The sequence below is a fragment of the Bidens hawaiensis genome, unplaced genomic scaffold (genome assembly GCF_021521415.1).
Source record: "Bidens hawaiensis isolate Kalapana, Puna unplaced genomic scaffold, B.hawaiensis_p1.1 tig00027669_1, whole genome shotgun sequence".
NCBI lineage: Eukaryota > Viridiplantae > Streptophyta > Magnoliopsida > Asterales > Asteraceae > Bidens > Bidens hawaiensis.
Genome location: NW_027494487.1, coordinates 2,398 through 7,103, shown reverse-complemented (window position 1 = coordinate 7,103; position 4,706 = coordinate 2,398). Strand labels below are relative to the sequence as shown.

Below are 4,706 nucleotides of genomic sequence, written 5' to 3'. Positions count from 1 at the left end.
TTATCTATTTAATTGAGTCAAATGTACTAATAAATGCGATGTTTTATTGATAAATTACCCGAATAAAAAACGGGTCGGGTGACGAATACAAAAAAAAACCGAAAACTCGAAATGTTGCAATTAATTCATTCAACTTTCTAACTCACATGTTCTCAAACCAACCTATCCCGCGTATACATACGTGTCTGGGTTATTCAAAATTCAAGCAGCTGTGAATCACACCTAAATCAAGAGCAAATAGGGTTTTCAAAACTTCAATTTTCTGTCTCTCACACACACGTAAATCAAGTACAAATTAGTTTAAAGATTTTTGGGTGGTTCTAAGGTTCAAATGATTCTAGAACGTTGTTTTTCAAGTATGATTTATATGGTCAATCTATACAGATCCACCATCGTTTGAATTTATTTTGGTGATATTAGGCTTATTTACGTTTTTGGTGGTTTTCCGACCATCGGCTGCCATATTGTTTAGCCAGACGTGTTTATAATCAACAATCGGTACATGTAATCTCTTTCTTAATCATATATTGTTCAATAGTAACAAAAGAGTTCCCTCGAGGTTTAAGTATCTGTTGTTTTCATGAGGAATCCGATATTATTTCATCATGATTCACTCAATTAACTGTCTAATAATTAGGTCAGTTTATAACGTAACTGATGTTGCTTTTGGTTGATTTCTTTAGGTGACTATTGGGATTCGGAGTTGGGAGATGGATTTGATTTGATGTGAGAGTGTAACTGCTACACCAAACTGTAGGTTGGGTGTATTCTTATGGTACTCTTATAATGATATGGTAATTACTCCCCTTAATCCATTATATATATATAATTTTTACTAAAATACAAGTATTTATTAGTGCAATACACCAATTTCGGGTACCTAAATAGTCACTGTGAGCTTGCTAATTAGAATTAGTTTCTGTGAACATAGTTATGGATGCGAAGATTTAATGAGGAGTTATATGATTTTTTTCCCTTTTCAATAGATACGGTGCAGATATTGCACGTGGAGTTGCTGAGCTTCACGCAGCAGGTGTGGTTTGTATGAATCTTAAACCATCAAATCTTCTTTTGGATGAAGACGGTTGTGCAGTGGTTTCTGATTACGGGCTTTCCGCCATTCTAAAGAAGCCCTCTTGTCGAAGAACCCGCCCAGAGTGTGATTCTTCAAGAAGTCATTCGTGCATGGATTGCACAATGCTAAGCCCGAATTACACGGCTCCCGAGGCATGGGAGCCTGAAAAGAAATCATTAAATTTTCTTTGGGATGACGCGCTTGGTATATCTCCAGAATCAGATGCTTGGAGCTTTGGCTGTACTTTGGTTGAAATGTGCACCGGTTCTGTTCCGTATGGTTGTTCTCTTATTATTATAATTATTATTATTACTCATAATTTTAAGTTTCTGGATTTAACCCGTTTGAGATTTCTAAAATAATGATATTCGATTGTAGATGGGCTGGTTTAAGTGCTGAGGAAATATATCGGGCAGCTGTAAAGGCGAAGAGACAACCTCCACAATATGCAAGTGTAGTAGGTGTTGGAATACCGAGGGATCTTTGGAAAATGATCGGGGATTGCTTGCAGTTCAAGGCACCTAAAAGACCGACTTTTAGTGCCATGCTGCAATATTTCTCCAACACCTACAAGAAATACCTCGCGGGTCCCCTGCAAGCCAGATAAGTAAGTATTATTAGGGTTAGATTTTAAGTCCAATAAATAAATTTTAATGCTTCTGATAGGTAAAATGAAATTTCTTATTTACCCTTTGTTTTAACATAAAAATGCAGTGATGTAACTGTACTACCAAAAGCGAACGGGTTGCCGCCTTCTCCTTCAGTTAACTTAGAAGTTGTCCTGATTACCAAAGTCTTTTACATAAATTGATCTGCTAAGGCAATGTTTCTGGTGTGAGGTCAGTAGCCATATTGTCTTTGCTTTATAAATTATATTACATTTTTATTATGTAATTTATAAATTTTCTTTTAATACAGTGAGTTTCTACAAAGGGCTTCATCAAAGAACGATGGCAACTAGTTTCATTCTCTGCTCGAAGCACAAAATAGTGATGGTCAAACCGCCCTTCACTTGGCGTGCAGACGTGGCAGTGCGGAACTCGTTGAGGCTATTTTAAAATATCCCGAGGCTAATGTTGACGTTCTTGATAAAGACGGGGACCCGCCACTTGTCTTTGCTCTTGCAGCCGGGTCCCGTCTGCAAGATGGGTTGAAGTTGCAACTTCTGAAGAAATCGGTGATGCTATAGACGTACCGAGCCCCATTGGCACTGCGTTAAGTATGGCGGCTGCTTTAAAGAAAGATCATGAAGCGAGTAAGTTTTAGTCGCATTTAATATTATTAGATAGATTGCTTATATATTGTTAGTTACTTGAAATATGTATATACTTACGGTAAACAAGAAGCAGAGGATTTATATAATTATATTGCAAGTGGTAGGGAACTGGTGCAGATACTCCTTGCTGCTGGAGCTGATGCTACGGCCCAAGATACGCAGAATGGATGGACCGCTTTGCATACTGCTGCTATGACTAATGATGTTGAGTTGGTTAAGGTACGCTATACGTCAGCTGGCAATTCTGACCCGTTCTATAATAGACGGACCGAAAGTCCTGAAAACTGTAACTTGTAAACGTACAACCTTATAATTATTTCTTACAAAAATTAGATTAGTTTTTGCAATCGTATACAATAGCGATATGTAAAAAGTTAACTGTTTGAATAGATTATTCTCTATGCTGGAGTTGATGTGAATATACGGAACGTGCACAATGCAACCCGCTACATGTGGCGTTGACAAGAGGATCAAAATCATGTGTCGGAATGCTTTTATCCACTGGAGCAAATTGTAATTTGCAGGTATCCCAACAATTCAGTTACATAAATTTGTCATATTATTGTTTTTATGCCTCTAAACCGTGTGCTGCTTGTTTATAGAACGATGAAGGTAACAATGCTTTCCATATAGCTGCTGATACAGCAAAGATGATTCGTAAAATCTTGATTGGATCATCGTTATGCTTAAGTATCCAGGGGCTGCTGTAAAAGTTAGGAATCACAGGTAATAAATTTCATTAATTTTTCATTTTTGAACAGTAATGTTTATGCATATTTGGTGGATACAGTGGCATGACACTGCGTGACTTCTTGGAGGCCCTCCCTCGGGAATGGATTTCAGAAGATTTGATGGAAGCACTTGCTAACAAAGGGGTCCATTTATACCCTACAATGTTAGTTCATATGCTTGTTTATTTAGATTCTTGAATGTTTTCTGTATGATTACTTTTTAACTTTTTTAAAATGGTTTATAGATATCAAGTAGGAGATTGGGTTAAATTTAAAAGTACAGTTGTCACTCCAACATACGGGTGGCAAGGTACAATACACACGAGTGTCGGTTTTGTTCAGAGTGTCCCTGACAAAGATAACCTGTTTGTATCATTTTGTTCCGGTGAAGCTCGTGTTCTTGCCAATGAAGTTGTGAAAGTCATACCATTGGATCGTGGTCAACACGTGCAACTCAAACCGGATGTCGGAGAGCCAAGGTTTGATCACAAAAGTTCATGTTATTATTGTAAGTTTGTAACAATACTGATTTTATAATCATGGTTAATCGTGAACTTATTATTTTGACAGGTTTGGTTGGAGGGGTCAGTCACGGGATAGTATTGGAACCGTACTTTGTGTTGATGACGCCGGGATTTTACGAGTCGGGTTTCCTGGAGCGTCCAGAGGATGGAAGGCGGATCCTGCAGAAATGGAACGGGTTGAGGAATTCAAAGTTGGCGATTGGGTTCGGGTCGGCCCGCTCTTACTACAGCTAAGCATGGTTTAGGATCAGTCACACCTGGAAGCATTGACATTGTATATTGTATTAGACCCGATAATAGTTTATTATTAGAACTCAGCTATCTTCCACATCCATGGCATTGTGAACCCGAGGAAGTTGAACCCGTTGAGCCCTTTAGGGTAATATAATATATACTCATTGCTATAATACGTTTCACTTCTATTAAAAAATACATGTTTAACATGGGATTATTGTGTCTGCAGATTGGTGACCGGATTTGCGTAAAGCGGTTGGTTGCAGAGCCGAGGTATGCTTGGGGCGGTGAGACACATCACAGTGTTGGAAGAATTATGAGTCTGGAGGTCATGGGTCAAGGGTACCATTTAAATGGTAAGTGGGCATTTTGTGATTTATGGTCACTTGGTGCATAAAATTTCCTTTTTTTTATATTTTTTTCATCTATTCTATTCAATCGTTCAGAACGAATAAAAGCACGAAGATTGATAATTGTAGGAACTATACTTATGCATTTGTCGAATGTTGAGAAAGGTGGAGAGACAATGATTATTAAATGGTATGGGAATTGTCAATGGAAATAAAAATCATAAAGGGTAAGTTGATCAAGAATTTCATAACCAGCTCTAAAGGTTTCGAGATTGGTTGTATTATATTATTAAAATAATCGGTTAATTAATATGCAGATGTGGATGATTAACGCGTTACGTTGGAGAGTGAGCTGAAAAATAAAGAAAGAAGTAAGCGCATGTTCCTTTTTTAAAAACGATGAGGGATAACTATAGTTTCTTCATTTGAGCATAAGTATTATGAATAATATTATTGTTATGTTTCAGATGTTATCTTGCTGGTGTATTTGGTTTGTTGTATAATTGATTCCATTTG

At 37.4% G+C, this 4,706-nt stretch overlaps 1 pseudogene; it reads left to right on the top strand.

Annotated features, from left to right (window-relative positions):
• Nucleotides 1-972: 972 nt before the first annotated feature.
• On the top strand, nt 973-4,380 carry LOC143575761 (E3 ubiquitin-protein ligase KEG-like; annotated as a pseudogene).
• The last annotated feature ends 326 nt before the right edge of the window (nt 4,381-4,706 follow it).